Source organism: Oreochromis niloticus, linkage group LG5, assembly GCF_001858045.2.
Source record: "Oreochromis niloticus isolate F11D_XX linkage group LG5, O_niloticus_UMD_NMBU, whole genome shotgun sequence".
In the NCBI taxonomy this organism is placed as follows: Eukaryota; Metazoa; Chordata; class Actinopteri; order Cichliformes; family Cichlidae; genus Oreochromis; species Oreochromis niloticus.
Genome location: NC_031970.2, coordinates 2,747,130 through 2,772,235, shown reverse-complemented (window position 1 = coordinate 2,772,235; position 25,106 = coordinate 2,747,130). Strand labels below are relative to the sequence as shown.

At 43.4% G+C, this 25,106-nt stretch overlaps 1 protein-coding gene across 1 annotated transcript in view; it reads right to left on the bottom strand.

Annotated features, from left to right (window-relative positions):
- LOC100707129 (poly(rC)-binding protein 4) overlaps positions 1-25,106 on the bottom strand; it is a 168,875-nt gene that overhangs the window by 105,776 nt on the left and 37,993 nt on the right. Inside the window, 1 exon segment of the mRNA XM_025907055.1 lies at positions 2,685-2,726. The gene's annotated coding sequence lies outside the window, so the exon portion shown is untranslated.

Sequence of the window (25,106 nt, the reverse complement as noted above, 5' to 3'; positions counted from 1 at the left end):
AGAGAAAACAAGCAGTCACGTTGATTTAAACCAAAGATGGAGAGAGGGACAGGGAGGCAACGAGCAGAGAGAGATAAAAGTGGCAGAGGGACAGAGAGCGAGGACCGTCAACTCAAAAACGGCAGCGGCACTGATAAAAGCAGAGGGATGGATGGTGGGGAACGAAGAGGAGAGAGAAGAACAAAGAAGATGGAGATAGACGAGGAGGAGGAGTCAGACAGACCCAGAAAATTTGGCTCAGGAAAGAAAAGGAAACAGAGACGAGGCCCAGATGTTTCCTGATGTTGTTACAGATGAGCTCAGTTAGAAATCACCTCCACCCGTGAGTGGGAGCACACATCCACCGAGTTCACCTGGGGCTTCCTGTGACGCTGACATGTTAAACACATGCTGAATCGGAGCACCTTCAAGTTAAACAAGCTCACCGATTGGACGGTATTAGTGACATAATCAGCAACAGAAGTCCAGGACCAATGTTGATATATTCCATTCTTTACGTGGTTATCTGCTACAAAATGAATGAACCTCCAGGAGTGAAGGAAGCTAACAGAGTACCAGAAACTGCAGTTCCTCTAACGTCCACTTGAGGCTCCAGCACTGAGTCAGTCTCCAGATAGACCCAAATTAAAACCTGGATCAGCTTTGCTGATAATTAATCCATAATTGAGATTTTTCCTCTTGCTTGCACAGAACCACTTTGGTCCAGTTCTCTGATCAGCAGCAGGATCATCTGTTAGATTTGTTTTAAAACACACTCGGTGAAAAGATCCGAGTGTGTTTTACATTAAACTGTTCAGGTGTGGAAACAGCCACATCACGCCGTGTGTAAACTGACAGATGTTATTTACATGACTGGCCAAAGGGCAGTGAGACCAGCGTGAAGACAGATTCGGCTCCACGTAACGTTTCCTTCATGATCAGCAGGATGGCTGCATGGCTGCTGCAGGCGCTGAAAACTGAAGTGACACACAATTCACTCAGTTTGAAGAATTTCCTGCAAAAATGTGTCCACAGAGAAACTTTTAAAGGATTATTTGTATTTGTGGAGGTAATGATAATCGATCACAGCGGCGCATAAAGTTTATGAAGGTGTAATTCACTACAGATGACAGAAAAACGACAAAAAGTTAAATATGGATGACATGTTTGGAGGATATAATAATAATGATGTCATCAAATATGCTCACATGACCAAATCACACATTACTCCAAGTCTGCTGCAGGCAAAACAGAAGGAGCATTAAATCTGATGTGTGTACGCAAAAGTTAAATTTACCACATTGTAAAAAAAAATAATATTACAATATACTTCAACTAGCAAAAGTAAAAATGCTTCTTCTGCAGGGTGGCTGAATGCAGAATGTCTAATGTTGCAGTTATCTAACAGAATTTAAACGTACTCTTCACATTTATCTTATGTATGTAATAATACACTGCAGTTTATTTGTACACGTCTGCAGAGTGACTAATAAAGCTGTCAGAAAAATATAGCGGAGCAAAAAGTACAATAATTCAGCTCGACATGAAGTTCAGACGTTTAAGAAACAACTGGAACTACTTTATTGGAATCAGCCTGAGTACGTTTAAAATACGACTCTAGAAACAAACAGATGAGAGATGATGAAAGAGTTCAATATAGGAATTATTCAGAGTAATGCTTGTGATTAATCATCTTAGTCACTAAAATAGGGAAAATAATGCAAACCACAAGCAGTGAACATGGATTTATTAACGTGAGCTGACTCGGCTGCTGGAAGAAGAAGCAAAAATCTGTTTTGGAGCTCGTAATATTGATTCCTGTTGGAAACCACACAAAACAAAAAGGAGCTGTTTTTAATGTGACGTACCTGCTACTGGAAATGAATGCTGTTATGTTAGAGCCTAGTGTAGAATATAAATATGTCACCATACTGTACTTAGTTCAGTAATGGAAGGGAAGAGACCACCAACCCATTTTTAATAGCAGAAGATTCAATTCAACTTTATTTATACAGCTCCAAATCACAACAACAGTCGCCTCAAGGCGCTATCAATGCTAGCCAGCAGCTAGCTAACAACAAATTTCTGTTTTGATTTTGTTTTTTTAAAACTGGGCATTTGACATATGCCACAGCATTATTTGGTGCTTCTGCATGCGCAATTATTGTCTGTAGTTTACAATTATATACGCTGTTAGAGGGTCAACATGTTCATGTAGCATCACGTAGCAAGCACTTGGCGACAGCGGGATGGAAAAACTCCCTTTTAACAGGAAGAAACCTCCTGCAACAATTGGCTCAGTAAGGGCAGCAATCTGACATGAACAGCTGAGGGTGAGGGGAGGGAGACGGGACAAAAGATGCGCTGTGCAAGAGAGCCAGAAGCAGACAAGCGCAACTTGGCAGGACGCGCAATCTCCACGCACACAACTGCAAAACAACAACAACTCTAACGAATTTGCTGACGTCGTCAAGAAACAGGATTTAATCTACAAATACCTGAGCAGCAAAACTGCTGCCATGTTTTCTCATCTAACTGCCATCCTCAGAGTTACAGAAGTTTCTAGATTCTTCCTCAGTATTCTTCGTGTAGACCGTCTCGCTCTATGTAGCCTCAAACATGCTTCATCTCTTTTTTATACAGTGAAACAAAACCGATAAATCCTAACACAACAGCTGAAGTATAGAAACATTTCACTCACAGACCTGCTGCTCAGATCTGTGGGCGTGGCATTCCTGGAACGAGACCTGTGGGAACAGAAAAAGATACTCTGATTACAATCCACTCAAACGAGACGAGATTTAAAGTCAGTACAAACACACTGAGCAGCTAGCAGCTAGTTAGCTTAGCTTAGCACTAGCACAGGAAACGAGGGAGGGCAGCGAGCCTCTGAAGCTCACTGACAGCTTTTCTCTTATTTCTGATGTTTTAACACTTTCTCTTTAAGAAAATGGTTGTTTTGCTGCATCCATGTTCAAAACCCACTAAAGCTTGTTAGAAAACATTTGTGCTACAAGAGAAATTTACAGATGATGAAGAGAGATGTGTACTTAAGTTTGACGTCATTTTACTTTTTTTTTTAAGTTTCTGGCATGAAGATAAAAAAGAATGAATAAAGAAAATGTTACATCTTATCTCAAGTGGAAAAAACAGCTGCTGCACGTCTCCGAGTATTAAACTCTTCCTACAGACACCGACCCCACAGACGTCCACATCCAGGTTCATTTATGCAGTTTATTAACAAATTAGTTTGTGAGGCCAGTGAGCCACAGCTGTGGAAACACACACACACACACACACACACACACACACACACACATTTTTGTACTGTAAATATAAAATGTTTTTTATATTTTTTGACCTGAAGGAAAAACGTTTGGAGAGAAAGAAAAATATAAATAAATGACAGATTAGAGTAAACTTGAACTAACAGTTCTCAACACTACAAAAACCATTTATTCTGACTGTTGCTTCATTAGTAATGAAAGAAAAGCTCTTTGTGAAACTGCACATTTATAAAACTACACCTCTCAATTGCATGCTGGGAAATGCTTTTTTTTGTCTATAATGCTCATTTTGCATCATTTCTGCTTCTGTGGTGGACTTTCACTATGGGCGGGGCTCAGACAGCTCCGCCCACCCAGCCTAAAAGGTGTCTTCACTCAATAAAAATGTACTGAGCCACTGACATCACATCATTTACCTTAAAACAAAGTAAACACAGTAAAAAGCGAGTTAGGAGCAAACAGCCTGTTTGTTAACTGAAGGTAAGAACAGACAGAAGAAAGGTCTAACTAAGCAAAAATACTTATTTTACTTATTATTATTAATACTTATAATTATATCATTATAGAAATTAATAATAAAAGTAATTAGTGAAAGTGAAACTACCATAACCACTCAGAAATAGCAGAACCTTAAAAACATCTTTATGTCCCTGAGTCAGGTTACAGTAGGAAGCTTTTTGCATATTTCTGTTTTTGGGTGCCGGCCTGAACACAAACTGATCTTTATAGATGCTGTTTTTTAATATTGTGCTAACCTCATTAGTTATACCCATCCCAATCTCAGATACCCTTGGACAGCTCCAAAAACAGTGTTCAGTGTACCACGCCTTACACTTCATTCGGTTATTTTTGAGGCACAGTAACGATGCACCAGCATCTATTTCTGTCATAACTGCAGGTGTTCTGTTTTGGTGAAATATTCTGCACCTCATGTCTTTGAATCTATGACTGAGAAACCGAGTGAGAGGCTTGAATACATCATTACCAGGTAGCATCATCGCAGACTCGCTGCAGGTCTTTAGCTGAGTTTTAAAGGGCAGAATATTGGAAACCGTGTCAAACCACATGTGAGTCAAGACCTTTACGTAAAGTTAAATTCATTAAGAACGTCTGAACAGGTCCTAACAGGGCTGAGTCCTTGTGACAGACAGCACTGAACTGTAAGACTGTGTCCTATAAACAGACATCCAGTCCTCAGAGGGTCGGAAGAAAAAGGTACAAAGATCAGGGGAACAAAATCCCTGAGGAAATGTCAAAGGGACGATTCATGAGAGGAATAACCGTTCCACCCACCGGTCACTCTGCTACAAACAGGAACGCACACACACACACACACACCCCCGATGAGGAGGAATGTCACCTCTGGAGTACCATGGGCACAGATATTCCATTTCATTTATCTCTTGTACAGTCTAGAGATGGACCGATCCGATATTCCGTATCGGTCCGATACTGACGTAAATTACTGGATCGGATATCGGCGAGAAATAAAAAATGTAATCCGATTCATTAAATATAAAAAAAAAAAAACACCTCACAAAACTTGCGACACGGCGTAACTCGGCTCATAACCGTAGCACGTCAGAGCAGTGTGCATCACGTGATAGAGCGGCTGTGTGTATTTGTAGCCGCTACCAAACCAGCATTTCATCTCCGAGGAAGTTATCCCAGAGAGAAGTAAAGCAAGTGTCTAAGTTCATCTCTGAATGTTTGTAAAGCGTTCCCACGTTAAGCTTAACAACCGATATATGGAGCGACTGCCTCTCTCTCTCCCTCTGCTGCTGCTACTTCAATCATGAAACTGATCAATGATCAGCTGATCGGCTTTTCTGTCGCAAGTCCGTCTCTCTTCTTTGTTTTTGGCCCACTTTGCACCAGAAAGAGGAAACCAGCGGCTGAACAACAGCAGCACGTTTAAGCTTGATAAGCTGTTGTTAGAATGTATTTAATATTACTTTCTACACCAGGATCCTTTTCTACGTAGCTGACGGCTGGTAACTGTGCAGGGGCGGATCTAGCAAAGTTTAGCCAGGGGGGCCGATAGGGCATGAACAGGGAAAAGGGGGCACAAAGACATACTTTTCTTTCTTATTCTCATTTAAAATGTCGAGCTTTTAATAAATAATTATCTGAATCTTACACCCAAAGTTTTAATCTGATGTAAAATGTATAGAAGTCCATTACTGTATATAGTAACTGTTAAGTCTAATATACCCTAGTAAGCTATAGTACTTTTTCCTTTGGGAAGGTACCATCTGTGCAGTCTGCAATTCTGTTGAAGAAAGATGTTGAATCTATTTAATTATTCTTGAAAAATAATTTATTTCTGAGCATTTTTTTTTTTCACACTGCATCAAATTAAAGTTGATTACATCGATTAAGCATCATGAGGTGGAGGGTGGGGGGAGGGTGGGGGGGGTGGGGGGGTTCCCTGTTTTTCTTTGCTGGGAGTTTGCAACCCTATTAGTTAGGTTGCTTAATATTTCTGCTAAGTACTCTTTAAAATACCAGAATAGGGAGGATGGAGCAGGTTTAAGTTTATTAGATTGATCAGTGTTGCTGAACTATGAAATATTTTGGCTGCAGTGTATTTTTTACATACAGGTATAACAGAATAGCTTTAGTGTTGTTGTTTATTTAAATTTGAGTATGAACTTATACAAAATGCAGCAACATATTAAAAAAACAGTTTTATTGATTAAAAAACACACTATATCGGATTCATATCGGTATCGGCAGAGATCCAAATTTATGATATCGGTATCGGACATAAAAAAGTGGTATCGTGCCATCTCTAGTACAGTCATAGCGCTATACGCACTCCTTTAGACCATAACAAATCAAACTGTTTTGACAATTCATTTATTTTGTTACTTATAAGGAACAAAAAACCCTGAAAAGCTGAACTGCAGGCAGCTGAGTGTATGTGAGACATGAGGCAGTCTCACTAATGTTTTACATGCTCAGCTACCATCATTCTGAACCCTGCAGTCACACAAATATAAAAACTAGAGTGGATTTTGATTTTTTTCCACCAGCTGAAACTCTCAGGTTTGATTTGTTCCTCTCTGTTAAGTGTTGGAGTTATGAAGCATGTCAAAGCCTCTGCATCACCGGTTCGCTGCTTTCTATTGCTCGTCATTGACACTCAGTCACTGTAATTACAAACTTTCCTTCACGTTCCCATTTTACTGTCACACAGACTGTGTTCACACTCAGTCCTTATAGACCGGAGACATGATTTTAAAGCACAAATGCTTCCAGTGCTCTTATTTTCATCCAGTGAAAGAACAAATCAAAACCTGCAATTTCCAAAACTCTGGTCAAGCGTGCACTCAGAATAAAGTCAATCACAACTTTTAGCCATTATCAACTCGAGGTTCTCCTCCACAAAGCAACAGCTGCTAACGAATGCAGACAGATTGCTTTTGAGCCCAAAGCAAAGCCAAAGAGCTTTTCATGCCGTGACATTCACACACAAACTCCAGGGAGGAATAACTCGAATGGAATTGATATATGTGTGTGTGTGTGTGTGTGTGTGTGTGTGTGTGTGAGTGAGCTGTAAAGGCGGTCTAAGGCGGGGCGCGTGTCTGATGTTAGAGAGGACACTCAGCTGTTTAACACTGTGACAACTGCAGGGGGAGAGATGACTAGACTAAAAGACGACAGAGGCTGAAGGAACAAAGTATCCTGGAATTCCAGGACTCTGCTGTATGGCTGCTATGTGCATGATCCACCGCTCATTGTGTGTGTGTGTGTGTGTGTGTGTGTGTGTGTGTGTGTGTGTTCTTTTAAAGCCCTCTATGCCCTTTTTCAGACTTGTGCTGGTGTAGCCGAGCGTGCCGGCGTGAGCGCGTCGACGTGCGCCCTCTGCCCTTTTCCAGATGTCGGATGTTAAGCGTGTTCGCGTGTGTGCGTCTCCCTTCAGAGCTATAATGAGGTCCAGGGGGACGGCAGGCCTCCTGTCCATCTCTCCGACCAACATCGCACACATTGTCAGGATCCTGACCCGTACCCCCCCCCCCCACACACACACAGCTGCTGATTCTACACGTCTATATTTCAGTGTCAAAAATCAGGCACGATTAGAGGAAAATGGAGGGAGTCTAATTAGGCAGCGAGTTCTCAAAAGCTCAGTGTTCACTTTCCTGTAACACGAGAGCAAAGATTGGACAGAGAGAGGCACTCACTGGGTTTCTGGGCGACTTCACGCTGACTGTTCTCCGGTAAAAACCACCACCCTTCAAGTTTCTTTCATAAATTGCACATTTGCTTGTTTTGTTTCCCTTTACCACAGAAACCAACTCACCACCACCCACTTGTGCTAAAAACCACACACCCTTCATCCGGAAACCAGCAGGAGGGCCTTTTATGAATAACGGTTATTAGAGTCAACTATATTAAGCTAAAACCAAGTGTGAAAAAAAACACTTTACTGAAAAATATTAGAGAAAAAAGTAACAATAAATGAGATTTTCTCAGTTTAATCTGAGACATGGAGGCACTAAAACCCTGATCTGTTCCCTACTATCAGGAGCTCACACCATCACTGAAACTAACTAAACCTGAGCTGAAACTGAGCTTTAACATAAACCTGCTCAGAGCTCTTGACCTCCAGTCGAGGTGGTGATGGCGTCCACGGGGAGACGTTATTTTTCTAAAAGGTTTATTAAAAAAACTGTTGTTTCAGAGCTCATCAGTGACTTCGTAAGTCACATTTACCAATTTTACAGCTTCACAGACCAAATATGAAGCTCATAAATTCTACCTACACCACTTTAATCCACAACTACTGTACACAACACTGGTCATATTTGCACAGCGTGAATCAATACAAACATTCATATTTCATGCACTGATCTACAATAAAGATTTATTGTGTTTATAAACTGAAAAAGTTTCAAGGTCAGACTCGGACATTTCTCCGTCCAGTTTGTTTGTGGCTCATTTCAGAGACCCAGAAACAAACAGGCAGATTTACTGTGAGGACCTTCTGCACACAGGTGTCCCAATGACACCTCAATCCAAAAGCTTATTCTGGGAGCTTGTTTTGCAGCTGGTTTTGTACAAACTTGTTGCAGATTCTTTTTTTTTAATGCCACCACAGTCCCAGCAGTGCCATGAAACCTGTTTACCCCTGAAAACGTCCCCAAAGCAGGACGAATAAATACATAAATGCATTTTCCAGGTCACAGAAGTGGACTGAGTGTCAGAGTGTGATCATCGGTCGTCATCGGCACATTTAACCACCAAACAAACCAAACAACAGCAAAGCTCCCAAATCCAGCTCCCTTCAACTCCCTGTTTGTCTTTCTCAGGAAATAAAAATATTAACTAACAGTAATATTTACTCAACACTTTCAAGGTTAACGAAGCAGAAAAAAGGAGCATCTTTGTAATCGGATGTAAAAAAAACTGCTGACAGAGAAAACACGTGGAGGCTTCCAGAAAAACAAATTAACAATGCTTCGCCTGCATAATGAGACAAGTATTAGGGTGTCAGCTAAATACGTGCCCACACTAAATGAGTGTTCGGCTGCGTCTGATAAGAATAATATCCACAGAAAGCTTTCTGATCACTAACAAGGGCCGGCTGGTAATAAAAATCTACCTCTTTAGTTCTACTATTATTAAACACTCATCACAGCCGGAGCCCAGAAATAATGAAGCACATTGTTTAAGGGCACTTAGTAACAAGTGGAGCTGCTTCTACCCACCCAAAAAAGGACACGCAGTCACAGCACAAGTCCTGCACTCAAGCAGCATTTCTATAAATGTCTGCTTTATCTGCACAACACAGGCCTGCCGTTTCCCTCCGAGCCAGAGTGCACGCACGCCGAGCGATGCAGGTTTCTCTTTTATGAAGACTTTTCCAAACGTAGATGGTTTAATTCCAGCAAACATCCAGAAACTCATAAGAAACAAAGGTGAACACAAAGTTTACCAAGTATAAAGCAGCGTCACTGAAAAAAGCATCACCTACATCCATCAGGTGCACCTGGTCGTCTGCTCGTTAACACAAATTTGTAATCAGACCTGGTCAAGAAAACCTGCTGAAGTTCAGATTGGCCATCAGAATAAGGAAGGAAGATGATTTAAGTGGCTGAATGTGGCCTGGCTGTTGGTCTGAGTGTTTCAGGAGGGTGAGAGGAGGCCCCGTAGTACCAGCTGAGCGTCCTACCTGCCCTACCACAGCCTACTCAGTCTAGTATTGATGCTGACCACGTCCATCTCTTTAGGACCACAATGTCACCTTTGAGCTGTGGTTGATGGAGAGATTCTCGTCATGCAGCAGCTGTGTGATGTTATCATCCCAACATGGACCAAAATCTCTGAGGAAAGTTCCCAGCACCTAGGAAGCGGCTGTTTTATAATCATCACTCATCACTCAACATTCACATGACCGTGTGAACCAATCACAAGTGACATAAGACTGAAACATGAGTAACGACTCCTCTGTGACGTGACGATGCGACTAATCAGGGTTTGGGTTATAAAAGGTGCATCATATAAGTTCAAGAACATTTGATTTCATTTATGAATATTACAGAAACACCAGAGACGGAGCGCAGACAGAACCTCTCGTGATCCCAGACTGGCTCCGGGATGCCGGGATCTGGACTCTGATCAGGACTCTGTGGGGATCATATCGTCTATTTCAGGACTCGCTAGAAATAGTTCTTTACGACCGGCCAACATGCCGCAGGATAAATTTGGAACAATCAGACACCTCCCTGATAGTGTTGTATGTTAAAAAAAATATATATATAAATTTAAAGGGCCTCATTACTCAAAGCTTTGTACAGGACTGTATAATTACTGGAGGGTAGAGGAGTTCACTTAGCAACAACTCCCTAAAGGTGGATCAAACTGTGCTGGGAAAAAAGAGCAGGCACAGAGGAGGAGGTGGAGAGCTGCAGACCGACTGATGTCACAGATGAACTCATCAGGTGTTCACAACAGCGGACGCTGAAACGCTTTGAAGGCAAAAACATTCCTTCAAGTCAAAGTCGAAGCCAACAACCAAGTTCCTCATTAAAACTTTCTTCTGTCACAAATATTTTTTGTGCTGCAGGAGTAATTAATGCATGTAGCCATGCTCTGGTGTGACGTGGAGCAGGTGGTGGAGGTCGTTCTCCTGACTTCAAAGCTGGAGAATCAGGTGGAAACAACATGAAAAGTTGTGTTTGTTTCTTCGTAATTCAACTTCTTATTTCTCCACATCTCGTCTCATGCTTTCATCAGCTGAACTGCAGTTGGCAGTGCTTAGCATGTTGCACTAACATGCTAACACGCTGCTACACTTGTGTGTCAAAGCGAGCCGACGTGGCTCACATGTGGCCTCACATTTGAAGCAGAAAATACAAATCCCTCCTTTTTCATTACATATTTGTGGTTTCATCGACTCTGAGTACAGGTCCCAGCTCACATGGTGATGACGACGATACCTGACAGGTGTGACTTGTCTGGTCCTGACTGACACAGCTGTCAGCCCCCCCACCCCGTCAAAAGTTTGCTGGATCGCTGTAGTTTCTGTAGTTTTTCTCTGTAGTTTGTCAAACTTCAGTTCAACATGAAACTCCAACTGAAGCTCTGCTCGCAAAAATCACTGAGCAGGTTCCGCTTGCACTGCTCCACGGCACAGATACTCCGACATGGTTCACAGACGGCCGGGAAAGCTGGGAAGACGACAACGAGGTCGACTTTAAACTCCAATTAGTCGATGCAATCAACAGACGTCACCACGGTGAAGCTGCAGGTCGAAGCACCCTGGACTACTCCGTGATGATATCGATCGACAATGAGAGAAACGAAGAAGGAACCAAGGAACCAGTTACAGCAGAGAGAAGGCGACAAATTACAAACACATTTCTAAATAGAAGGTACTTAAATGAAACACACACACACACACACACACACACACACACACACACACACACACACACACACACGGAGCCCTATAAGAATCAATAAGTGCTAAGAAGGCCAATGATGAAACGGATGGGAATCTGCATGGGGTTGTCTGCATGACCGAGACAGCAGGTCTGCTAAAGTGTGTGTGTGTGTGTGTGTGTGTGTGTGTGTGTGTGTGTGTGTGTGTGTGTGTACAGGCCCAGCAGCAGTCACACAGCTAAGTAGACCCTCCTCCCTCGGGCAGCTTTCAAAGACGGAGCGAGAGGCTGTGCGACGCTTTGTTTCCATCTTTGTGAGGACCAGCTTGAGTTTCTGTCAAATTTAGCTTTGCTTCCTCACTGTGGACACCAACATTTTCTGTGTTTATATATATATGTATATAAATATATATTTGTATTTATTATATATTATATTTGTGACCATTTTATGAAACACTGTGTAAAAAAGTGACATAGTGGTGAATTCCTCCTAATCCTTTTTAAAAGTGGGTCATGTAGATTGACACCTTTCATTGGCAGTCTGCAGAGCTAACAGCATTCACATATGGAGGGTAAAAAACAAAGTGTGGATATATCCAGCTGTTGTGTGTCTTAGGAACAGGCAGGCCGACGGCACCAGCCTAACATTTGCTTGGAGACTGCTCTAATGCTCATTAGACAAACAAATGGAGACTAATTCTGAGCTGAACCTAAATCGGACATGAAGACACGTTCCTCTGTGGTCAAACTGCAGCATCAACCAAACAGGATAAAAGCACAGCACATAATTTGTGGCTTACTGATGATGAAAGAGGCTGTAGTGAACTGTAGGAGACGGAGCGCTGCGGTGTTTTCCAGATTTTTCCCCTTTCTTTGTGTAAGAATAAGACTCAACTGTAGCTGGGAACAGAGCTGCATCAGCTGTGTTTCAGGGTTAAAAACTCCTTAATCCACGATTAACTAGGCCTACAAATAATCAAACATAAGAAAGTAAACACACAGTCAGAATGAACAAACAGCGTTGAGTCTAAGATTTTTGAATTTGGCCCAGTTGGTGTTTGGTAGAGGCTGAGGTTACAGTTAGGCTCCACACAACGCACAGCACCAGTGAAAGTCCCACAGACACGGCGTCGAACGGGACAGCGAGTCCGTGTGGCGTGCAGCCGTCACACACGGTGGTTTGGCACCACGGGAAACAGCAGAGCGTTCATCCGTCAGACAGCCGGCCATCACCCTCAGAGAGGACACCGACTGCAGCGCCGTTTAAACCGCCGCTGCTTCCTGTGCTCCGAGTAGCACATTTAACAATGCCCGATGCTCCACCCAAAGACAGAGCAGGTTTCCTACAGATGTTTATTTATTACTGGATGAGTTTAAATTATTGGTTTCTCTCTTTAAAATGTGTTGTCAGTATTAAACAGATCAATAATTACAACAGTATAATTTTATTTAGTTACCATTGTTTTTGTTTCATCCATTTTTTCACTAAATCGTCTTTTTGTTCTTAAAGCTTTTCCCACATCATCTATTATATCTGTACTTCATCCATATTTACAGTTTTATTATATTTACCTTTTTAAAGGTAGGCACACTAGAATAAGGGCGTAAAAAGCCCGCGACAGAGAGATCTCCCATCTCACATTAGAAATACGCTGCACCACACTGTGAGCCTTTTTAGATCTCTATTTGTTTTACATTGTTACTTAATATTCATGATGTTTGTGTCTATTATGGATGTTCTATTACTCGACTAGCCTTAAAAAACAAAAACCTAGTAGTTAGGCAAAATATATAGCTATGATATAATATGTATATTACCATAACATATGTATATAATATTGGTGCCATAAGTCCACTGCACAAGATTGTTTGCTTTTCTGCAAAATTACCAACAAATTGTGCAGAATGTGTTTCCTTTCCTGCACTGCTTCAAATTTCATGTCTTTGTTCCTACGAACGCCTCGTTACCCCCACGTTCTGCTGCACTTACCTTTAAGTGTTTGTAGATAAAATAATTCTGTTATCATTTCAAATGAAACACACTGAAATTCCATTTAATTAGAGGGGAATTACGCCCTCAGTCGTGGTGCTGGAGTGCAGCGACTCTCACCGCAGAGTCCTTGAATCTAAATTTTAGGAATAATAAAGTCGCCATCCTGCTGTTGCAGCAAAGATGAGTCTTTTTAGGCTTCTGTGCTTTCCCGTCTGATAATGTGACGCACCGGCGGCAGACCGTTATTCCGAGCGGCGTCTCACCTGCTACTGCGACGTAATCTCCGTAATTACCCACTCCACCTCTAAGTGGCTAATAACCGATCATTGTTTCCTTCGTTATCTGTTTGTTTCCAGCTTGTTTCTCATCAGAGGTAATGACATGTTTTCGCCGCCAGAAGAAGACGGCAGATTGACTTTGCTCAGATCGATAGCTCGGAGAGCCGGCCTGCTTTTCCCGCTCATTCACTTTTTTCAAACCACCGTGTCAATGACTCAGTTCCATCATTCGTATGAAGGAACACTTTTAATAACCCATTTCTTCCAAACTTGGATCAGTTTGATCAGTTCAAACTTTCGTCTCATGTTTTCTGCCTTCTTTGACTTTTCCTTTGTATCAGCCGCTCATCCAATTTTCCATCTTATCTTATCAGCGCCTGTTTGTTTGCTCTCTGTTATATTAACATGCATATAGATAATCTGGGTGTTACCTGTAAACACCTTCAGGTAATACAGAGTTCACATCACAATAGCGTCACAACATACCGCTGATTATTAGGACGTCTTGCACACAGATTTCCACACGAGAGACATTTCTTTAATATGTGCATATTTGTATTTTCTTTTTAAACTGATGATTGTAAAATTGATTGAATAATTTGTAAATTAACCCATTAAATTACATATAACAATGAAGCAGGTTACAGGTTCGATGTGCTTTCAGCAGTGCTGCCTGCTGAGGAGGACCTGGATGCTAATGGTGCTAGCACGAGGTCACAGGCTGCAGCACTGACACGAGTGACAGGGAGCAGCAGTCCGAGCACCGCCTGACTCAAACAGAGGGAAGCTGGCTGCACACTCTGACATCTGTGGAAGGAAAAGCTGCCTAATTGAGAATTATATTCAACACTTTTCTAAGTCTGTCTGACACTTCCTGTCAGCACCTGCCAAGGAGACGAGTCCTTCCTACAGATGTTGGAAGTGAACTAAGGATCAAGCAGCAGCGCCTGAACACAAGTGTGTGGACGTCAGACACTGAAAGACAATCAATGATTGGCTGATATATCAGATTGTAAATCACTGACTGTCAGCATCATCCTTTAAAATCACATATCAGTGCAGCTACTTTACAGAGGACAGTTTTCACAGCAGCTTTAAGGAGTCAGTCCTGCAGCCGAATATGTTATAATGTTCACAGCAGAGGAAGAATAATTTTACACAAAGAACAAACAACCAGATCTGGACGCTGTTCAGTTCACTTAGCAACCCCGCCCAGAGCGGAGGACGCCATCGTACCTACGCCCATCTAAACCAGCACTGTAGGGGTCGTGTTTTGGACTTTTCCAGTGGATTCAGCACCATCAGGATGACCCTCCTGAGGTGATAAGCTGACAGCGATGCAGGTGGATGCTTCTCTCGTGTCCTGGATTCTCGATTACCTGACAGGAAGATCACAATATTTGTGGTCGCTGTGTGTCTGTCAAGGTGGTCAGCAACACCAGGACACCACAAGGGCCCGTCCTCTCCCCCTTCCTGTTCACCCACTACACCAGTGACTTGTTGCTGATGCCAACAGACTCAAACTGATCTGCACGGCGAGTAACGCTATGGGGACGGAGCTGGACTCCCTTAAGATGGTGTTGCAGAGGCGGATGTTGTCCAAGACGACGATGCTGGACAACACCTCCCACCTACTCCATGACATGCTGGCCAGTCACAGAAGCACGCTCAGTGAGAGATTACCCATAATGCACCACTGAACGACACAGGAAATCATTCCTGCCTGTGGATATCTCTGTGCACCTCCTCCATCTAATGCACAGCACACACTGCAGTAGCTGCACACTTAATATCACATCCTCTACAGAGAAAAAGAAGGTGCCTCTAAAATTCAACTAACACAGATTTCAACACACATATTTATACAGCAGCTGGCTGTAATTGGCAAAATGACTGTGGGAAAATATGGGCTGTAAACTGAAACCAGTGAATAACTGACCAACGGCAGAGGAAATTTTAACGGCCCTGTTGAAGCTGAATTACAGGAATGCTGTAAATTTAATTTACAGAAAGCTTATTGTGAATAAAAATGGCAGCAAAATACTATAAACTCCAAATCAAAGCAACTATACTTTAAATACAATTTAGAGGATAGTTGTTGATGTTTTAGAGTTACAGTCTACGATCCATCCAAGCTTTAGAAAGGCCGTGTTTGGTCCACTGCTTTGAACACGTCTCGTCAGCGCACACAAAGCTTTAGCAACAACACAAACGCTGACAAACAGAACTAATACTTTTACATCATCAGTGTGTGAATAGCTCGTACGTTGTTATTGCTGATTATGAATAAGGATCCCAGCCCCGTCGGCTCTGCTTAACTCCATTTTCAGCTCGCTGCTTTGGGAAACTCAAATTAACCATATGGTTGAGTCTCTCTGCTATTGTCAGCTTTATTTCCAGCACCAGGAGGCAGCTGTTTTCAATGTAAAAGCTTTGATAAATCCACAGAGTACTATCTCCACATAACCAAATGGCCCTCAGACAAAAACTCTGAATTTGCACAAAAAAAAAAGCCAGAGGACACATTAAAAAGTCAAAGTTTTTACATTTATGTGAGCCGGGTAGTTTGTGGAAATTCATTCTCGAGGAAACTTTGTGAGCAGAAAAGTGGCAATGAAAATCTTTTAACTTTCCAACATCACAGGCCACAAAACCACTCTGGAAGAAAAAGAAATGGAGCAATAACTTGTATTCAATACTGCAAATAAACAACACATGAGAGCAAACAGAAATTCTCTCATGATGATGTTTTATCAAATGAAAGCAACCGTGAAACAGAGATGGAAGATAATCAACAGGAACATATGTCATCATCGTCTTCTAAAGCCAAATACTGGTTCTATTGCCACTTTAGACATAATGGAGAACACACACAGCTGTTGATGCTCAGATCACTTTCCAGGCAGTCTGATATCAATGTGCAGTGAGCCTAATGAAATGTTTTAATTGTATGTTTAGCCACTTACACTCACTGACCTCTTCAGGCTAGCTCCAAAACGGAGTCAATCCCCACAGACCCCCATGTTAAAATGCTCAAATTCAACCATTAAATGAGCATGTTTACATTATGCATAATGTAAGAATGGTTTATTGTTATCATTGATCATGTTTGACTTGAAGTTAGAGGCGTGGTCACTCAACTGCTAGCCATCTGCTGTCTGACCAATCCGGTCTTTGAGTGATGACGATCCTGCTTCTGGGTCCAAACTACTCTGTGTTTATTAAGGCTGTTGTGTTTTTAACATGTTTTAATACTTTGTATCTTGTTCTATTTAATCTGAACAAGCCCCTAAAAACAGTCAGTGATCACTGTCGGCCTCTCTCGGTTTTTATTACCACTGTTCATTTTAAAGCTCAGTTTCTAAAACCTTTCGATGTAACTACAGCCCAGCCCATGCAGCAGTATATTAATGACTAACCTGGTATTGTGGATGGATTATCGCAGTTGTTCTCCTGGCTGAAGTTTGGTCCGTTTACAGCATCCTGCCATGCGATTGCATTTGTCCCTAACCATCGGGAACCCTCACGTTAACTTTTATCGAGTGGAAAAAAGTTAGCGTTCATCCTCCAGCTTCACTGTGTTTATGCTATGCTAACATAGCTGTGTAGCTAGCGATCACATAGCACATCATTATATACCAGCTAGCCCAACTTCAGTAACCCTACAAACTACAAACTAGCGAGCTAACTTCCTGCTAACTTCAAACTCCATTAAACTTCATAAATTCTGTTTTCATGGATGCCTGGATGTTAAACTTAATTGTTACACCTGGTAAAGCAGCAACGCTGATCATTTTATTACAGATGAAAGAATTTAGACAGTTTGTAACTCTCAGTGATGCCGCAGTGTTCATTTGACTTTGGGACCTGAAGCAGAGTTTGGGCCCAGAAACGGCTAATGACGTCAGACTTAAAGACCGGATAACATGGCTTGAGGACGTTTTGGCTCCAGGTGGTTGTAATTCTCTTCTTGTAATTCTTTGGATCCTACCTTTTTCTTAAAGGTTTATTGAGTGTTCTGGGCTCAGAAAGGCAGCACTAACCAAGCATGCGTTTCATTCTCCAGGAGTAGATCCTGTCCCAGCCATGGACGCTCTGGCACAAATACTTCTCATGTAAGGATATGTTTCATCCGTACAGTTTAAGGATGCAGGTTAGTAACCAGGCTTGCCAACATCAACTGTGGTTAATCCACCCTGTAGTTTAAATATAGTTACCTCTGGCAGTCAACACGGTAAAGCTGAGGCTTTAAAATGCCGAGTCTAGACGTACGTCTGCGATATGGTTATTCTCTGAAAATCCCGTTATCGCTTGTGCTGCTTTTGGAAGGAAACATTTGGTTGGTTGAGGAAGTAGAAAAAACATAAGGCTGTGAGTCTTGTGACTTGCAGTGACTACAGGATTATTAAAATGTTTTATGGATGTGTTTAAACTCTGTCAGCTCTTGGTTAGTGCAGCACTTCATCTAAAAAAAAGCCCCGCTGCCTCTGAGCATAATTATGTTTCCACCACTGCGTAACTGTGAAAACAGTTCTGTAATATATGAAGATAAATTCAAGCAGACGGAGACACGTGAAGTTAAAATTTGTGCCACATTTGAATAGAAACTTGATTTTCATTTTATTGTAAGTGATGAACTGTGATAATGAGTAGCTTAAATTAAAAACGTAATTAAAGTGTGTACAGTATCAGTTATTATCAGAGCCGCCGCTGTGTTTCTCCATCTCCCCTCCACCCCTTTGCTTTCACTCCCTCTCATTCACACCGTTAACTTCACCTCCTTATGTTCTGGTCTTCGGCGTCCGCTGCGCTCGTATACTGTGAATAAATCACCGGGTCACCTTCCTCTCTCCGGGTTCACGGTCATTTCGTCTGCACTCAGATTTTCGTGCTTCAGCCGTGCAGGCTTTCAGCGAGCGCCTCGACCGAGTGACTGGACACATTTTATTTTTATACGGCAGCACAGACGTCACACACATCCTCTCTTTCTTCTTCCTCGCTTCCTTTCGCCCCTCCCTTTCCATTCATGCTGCTCATTCAGAGTGTTATATTTAATTTACTTCCTCTTTTAGCGTCTGAACTGCAGACGTCTCTAGAAACGTTTTTAGTGAAGAGTGCCCCTGTTTCTCGCTCCTCTTCTTTTTCCTCGCCTTATCTTTCAGATGTTCTGAAGCGCATGAGCCCGCAGCACCAAACAACAAAGCAGGATGCAAACCCATCTTCTATTTATGCACGCTAGTCTTGTTATGAACTCGGATGGAATCTTATTTTCAGGCCATGAAATTAAGCTCGGGGCTGCTGGTGATGGCGGCCGCGTGACTTAGATCAGGAGTCTGAATCTCAAGGCCATGCATGAAAATTCACCAGCCTTTAGTTCAAGGAGTCAAGCCGAGTTCAGCCGTTTCCTCCTTTCTCAGTTTCTGCCCTCAAATCCAAGGATTTATCGACATCACAGACTCGTTCAGGAGCGGCTCATTTAACCAGGAGGAGATATCCACCGCTGTGAACATTTTATCATGGCTGCTGAAGGTTTCCACTCTCTGTTGTAGGGAGAAAATTTTTCAGCCAAAAGACTGTGAGTGATTGGGTGTCTCACATCTGAGGATCAGGAAAGATATCCACAGCATCCAATATTGATCCTAATGGACAAAGTACCAGAGTAACATCATCCTCAATGAGAGCGCTGCATTATGGACTGCGACCTTAATAATGCGAAAATCAAGGAGCAGCCTGGTCTGTTGGCGTGAAGAGCGAGAAGATCATGAAGGCAAAGCCATCGATTTACCGCTCAATCGACATTCCTGCTCTCACCTACGACTGCGAGCTTACTCTGACGGGTCTCTGGGCTCAGCCTCAGCGACAGGGTGAGAACCTCTGTCCTCCTCTATCTTTGGAAGGAAGCCTGATGAGGTGGTTTGTGTATCTGATCAGGATGCTTCTTAATTGAGGTGTATGTCCAGGACGACTGGGAGAGACCCCGGGACAGATCTTTGGACTAGCTTGGGACCAGATAAGAGGCAGAAAATAGCTGGCTGGATGAAAGGGTGGATGAATGAATAGCTGGATGAATATTGTAAGGTTAGCGAGAGCTTTCAGTCTATTTATAGTACGTCTTTCAGAGAGCACGGCCAACCACACTCTCTGAAAGACGTGTTCAGCCTGCACCATTCCAGTAAGTTGTTTTGCTGTAACTCACAGAATGAATTCAGGTTGGTGAAATGTGAGCTCATTAAGCTTCTGATGCATTTCTGTAATGACTTAGCAGAAAAAACCCTCTCAAGCCAAGAAATATGGCAGGCACATATGAGGAAGTTACTGATAGCAAAATGTTGGAGAAAAACATTTCAGATCCCGTTCCACTGCAGGAATTTCCCCCAAAAAACTAGAAACCTTGGAATAGACTCATGGAGGAGAGCCTAATTTATCCCCAAAATTGTCTAGCAAGAGTGCAAAAAAAAAGTCAGGAATTTTGTGGGTGGGGCTTGCAGGACTAAACATTTCTGATTGGGACAATATTCTTGGGAACTATACTTGGGAAACAGAAATCATGAAGGCGGTTGAAACTCTCGCCGTTGTTTTTGTGTTGCCTGTCAGATTCATATGACGTGTTTTTTGTGACGTGTGGACATCTGGACTCATAACTCCAACAGTCTTATCGCCGATCTCCGACTCATCTCAGAGATCTCCAGAACACCGGAGGCTGCCCACTCTCCCCGGCCGGGCGGAAGTGCACACAGACGGCGAAGAGAACGTAAACAAAGGCGAGGTAGGCGCGGAGGGCTACGGGCTAAGCTAAAGCTAACACCACACCGGTTGCCTTTACCCAGTATTTTCCTCGCCAATGTCCGTTCTCTGGCAAACAAAATGGATGAGATACGGCTCTCCATCACTAACAACAGACGGATTATGGACTCAAATGTCATGTTTTTCACCGAAACATGGTTGAACAACAGCTGCCCGGACAATGCTATCGAGTTAGCAGGACGCCACACACACCGAGCCGACAGGCTAGCAGATGACTCCGGCAAGACCAGAGGTGGAGGTTTGTGCATTTATATTAACAATGCTTGGTGCATGAACTCCACTACTACTGAGAGTCACTGCTCACCTAATGCGGAGTTTTTTGTTTTTTTTTTCTAAAAAAAAAACAAAACAAAAAAACTAATGCGGAGTTTTTAATGGTCAAATGCAGACCTTATTATCTCCCCAGAGAACTCACTTCTGTCATACTCACTGCAGTGTATATTTCCCCCCCCCCGACGCTAATGCTAGGTTGGCCATGAAAGAACTTTCTGCACCCATTAACAAACACCAGAATAAACACCCCGAGGCTGCTTTTATTGTTGCTGGCGACTTCAACCACACCAACTTAAAGACAGTCCTCCCCAGATTCCACCAACATGTCTCCTGCCACACCAGAGGAGACAAGACTTTAGACCATGTTTATTCCAACTTGGCTGGAGCCTACAAAGCAACACCCCTCCCCCACATTGGACAATCGGACCATCTCTCCCTGTTCCTCACACCTAAGTATTCACCACTCATCCAACGTGTGAAACCTGCTGCGAGGACAATTAAAGTGTGGCCAGAGGGGACAGACGCAGTGCTCCAGGACAGATTTAAAAACACAGACTGGAATATGTTCACCCACACAGGCCTGGACCAGTATGCCTCATCTGTACTGGATTACATCTCCGAAACCACAGACAGTGTCACCACCCAGAAACGGATCACCATGTACCCCAACCAGAAGCCTTGGATGAACCGGGATGTTCGTCTCCTCCTGAAGGCCCGCAACAGGGCTAATCTAAAGAAGGGCATCAAAAAAGCCAAACACCATTACAAAAAGAAGGTAGAAGAACACTTCTCCAACTCCAACCCCCGACGCATGTGGCAAGGACTCCAGACCATTACAGACTACAGGACCACCAAACCCTCCCCCACATCCTCTGATGCCTCCTTCCTCAACGAGCTCAACAACTTTTATGCTCGTTTTGAGCGAGGGAACCCCACAACCACAACGAAAACAGACATGACGCCAGACCACCAACCTCTGACTCTCTCCCCCACCGATGTAGGAGCGATGCTGAGCAGGATCAATGTCCACAAGGCTGCAGGTCCTGATGGCATCCCCGGGCGTGTTCTCAGAGCGTGTTCTGGGGGAGCTTGCAGGAGTGCTGACAGACATATTCAATCTGTCCTTGGCCCACGCTGTGGTACCGGCCTGCTTCAAATCCACCTCCATCGTCCCGATACCCAAAAACTCCAACCCATCTAGCCTCAATGACTACCGCCCAGTAGCCCTCACCCCCATCATCACTAAGTGCTTAGAGCAGCTGGTCCTAGCACACTTCAAATCCTGTCTGCCCCCCACCCTGGACCCCCACCAATTCGCATACCGCCAGAACAGGAGCACAGAGGATGCAGTCTCCATCGCACTGCACTCTGTCCTCTCACACCTGGACAACAACAACACCTACGCCAGAATGCTGTTTATAGACTTCAGTTCAGCATTCAATACAATCCACCCCTCACAGCTCATCAGGAAACTGAAAGACCTGGGCATCAGTTCCCTCATCTGCAAATGGTTACTGGACTTCCTGACCAACCGCCCTCAACATGTCCGACTGGATAACCACTGCTCATCTACAATCACAATGAACACCGGTGTACCACAAGGCTGTGTGATGAGCCCTTTCCTCTACTCCCTCTTCACCCACGACTGCAGACCTGCTGATGGTTCCAACACCATCATTAAGTTTGCAGATGACACCACGGTGATTGGCCTCATCAGCGACAACGATGAGACCGCCTACAGGGAGGAGGTGGATCGTCTGGCTGAGTGGTGCAACAGAAACAACCTGCTGCTTAACACCGAGAAGACTAAGGAGCTCATCGTGGACTACAGGAGGAATGCTGACCCACATCCACCCATGCACATTAAGGGGATGGCTGTGGAGCGTGTGAGCAGCTTCAAGTTCCTGGGAGTCCACATCTCCGAGGATCTCATCTGGACGACCAACTGCTCCAAGCTGGTCAAGAAGGCTCACCAGCGCCTCATCTTCTTGAGGACTCTGAGGAAGAACCACCTGTCCTCAGACATCCTGGTGAACTTCTATCGCTGCACCATCGAGAGCATCCTGACCAACTGTATAACAGTCTGGTACAGGAACTGCTCTGCCTCGGACCGGAAGGCGTTACAGAGGGTCGTGAAAACTGCCCAACGCATCGCCGGAGCACCACTTCCTGCCATAAAGGACATCTACAGGAAGCGGTGTCTGAAAAGGGCTGGGAAAATCATCAAAGACCCCAGTCACCCATCACATGGACTCTTCACCCTCCTGCCCTCTGGGAGGCGCTACAGGAGCCTCCGGACTAAGACCACCAGGTACCGGAACAGCTTCTTCCCCACAGCTGTCAAACTCCTGAACTCTGCCTCCTGACATCTGACCCACGTTAAACTCATGGACTGAACATACACACACCCACAACCACCTACACACACACACACACACACACACACAATGGACAACTGTACCCTCAAACACACAATAATAACATGGACTGAACCACCACTCACAACCACTAGCACTTTATATGGCCTCTGTAGAAATTATCCACATATCTCACTTATCTTAACTGCACTACTGTATAGTTCTGTGTAAATAATCATTCTGTACATACGATAATTTTTAATTCTACAACTGTTTATAACCTGCATAGTTCACATTTCTGTATAGCTGTATATCTCAGATTTCTGTATAGTTTTTTTATTTCATATTTATATCCTGTTCATAGCCTGTACATACTTATAGTTATAGCATATGGACTACATGTTGCAGGCACTCGTGTTTCCACCCAAACTACGCGATCACAGTGGGATGAGCGTCAAACTCATCATCTGAAAACAGAAATGCTGCAGGGTGGTTGTCTCCATCATCTAATGTCCAACACAGTGTGAAATACTGCAACATGAGAGTATTAGTACCAAATTTCCTCCAATAAAAACCAGCAGATGATGCTGGGTCTTTGACACTGGTTGGTCAGCTTGACTGAAACGCAGCTTCTGAAGAACAGAACAAAGAGAAGCTCGGTGTCGGCCACCAGCATCAGCATGCTTGACACTCATGCTGGTCAAGCATGATGTACATTCATATGTTTTAACAGCAGAAATCATGCCTGTTCACACTCAGGAGTTCTTTTTGCTTTGACTTCATAAAATCAGATCCACTTTAGACCTTTTTATAAAACTGAAAGATCAAACAGTTGATGGCTGTGAGAGCGTCCTGGAGCAAGTCTGGATCCACAAAGTAAAAATAGAAAATGGACTGCTTTCTGTGTCCTGTAATACTTTTAAATTATTAGGTGGCCCCATGATCGGAAGGTCAGGTGTTCGAATCCACTGAACGTCTATCCTGAGGTACCCCTGAGCAAGGTACCGTCCCTACACACTGCTCCCCGGGCGCTGCACTGGTGGCTGCCCACTGCTTCACTGAGTGAATGGGATAAATGCAGAGAAGGAATTTCCCCACAGGGATCAATAAAGTGTACATCATTATTATTATTATTATTACTACGAATGCCTGCCTCCAACACAAAGACATGTCTGCTACTTCCTGGAGTTAAATAAAGGAGTAAATGCTCCTCCCAATAAATTCTTCTTTCACAGATATTCAGATTTTCTGTTCTCGTCTTTGCCAAGAAAGGTGATGATTCCACATGATGTCGATTATTAAAATCACAGCCAGTATTGGGACTGTACTGCACTCGTTACATTACTGCATTTTGCTCTCCTCATACACATGACTGAGATCATTCTTGTTCTTCTGTTTGCGTTACATGAAACCAAACTCAGCCCGGTGTCAGACTGCTGACCTGTCTGGGGTCCACCTGCAGAGGCTCCAACCCCCCGTGACCCTGATGAGGATACGTGTGGAGGATGGATGGAAACAACACACCAGATGTAATGTTGTTAGATCAAGTGTTAATCGGTTAGGAGTCATTTTTGCCTGCACCCAAAGAGCTAAACTACATGAATTAGAGGACATGTGGATCACTGAACTTCATGTTTGGTTTGAAGACCGTATGTAAGGATCATCTCAGCTCTGCTGTTCTGAGAAGTGAGTCCTCATCGTCACAAAGCTCCCATTTCCACTGTCTGTTCAGCTGAGTGACAGCGAGGAGGATTCGAGCTCGGCAGGTCGCCTCGGCGGAGATTAAATTTCATGATCAAAAGCAAAAGAAACACACACACACACACACACACACACACACACACACACACACACACACACAGAAAATTACATGTCAAATCTCATAATTCGGACTGAGGTGATATGTTGATGGCAGTGTAATGGCTGGGTTGAGTAACACAGTTTAATGAGCACTTAAACATGTCCTTCACTTAGACAGCTGCAGATCCAGCTACTGTTGCTGCAGCACATGAAATCGTGTGTGTGTGTGTGTGTGTGGTGGTACTTTTTCCCTCCAACAATAATCAGGTTTCTATTAGCATGTAGGAACTCCTCACTTCCATGTTCACACTGGTCATTAGCAGACTCCTCCCCAGCATGTTTTCAGTTAACAAGCAGCTGATTAACTGATTATTCAATTGACAGAAAATTATTCTGCAACAATTCTGATAATTGAAAAAGCATTTTCGAACATCTGATTATTC